The sequence below is a fragment of the Rhagoletis pomonella genome, unplaced genomic scaffold, assembly GCF_013731165.1.
Source record: "Rhagoletis pomonella isolate Grant_MI unplaced genomic scaffold, Rhpom_1.0 Rhpom_scaffold_00001, whole genome shotgun sequence".
Taxonomy (NCBI): Eukaryota; Metazoa; Arthropoda; class Insecta; order Diptera; family Tephritidae; genus Rhagoletis; species Rhagoletis pomonella.
In genome coordinates, this window is record NW_023458555.1 from 13,308,113 (window position 1) to 13,308,494 (window position 382).

Genomic DNA, 382 nt, shown 5'->3' on the forward strand with positions numbered 1-382 from the left:
AAAAATAAAAATGTATGTAAGTGATAATAATTGAGGTATGTACATATGTATGTATGTATGTCAGAATATCTGGCCTTTCGAGCTTAAACTTTTGCGTCATAATTATAAAAACGGATTAGTCGAAACTTCTGTTCCGGATGCCGGAAAATTAAAACAACAATTAAAAGATTATGTGAAAACAGACTTGAGGCTCAGTTATCTATGCATACTTGGCATTGCATGAGAGTTGTCACATAAGCAGTCTGTTAAATGAGCTTCGTGTGTACGCGGTTACCCAAAGCACCCAAAGCAAGTCTGTTGATTTTTGATTTCTAAGTAAAACGACATGCCATGCAGTGCAGTGCAAAGTATGCATAACTGAGCCTTTAATGACAATTGTTTT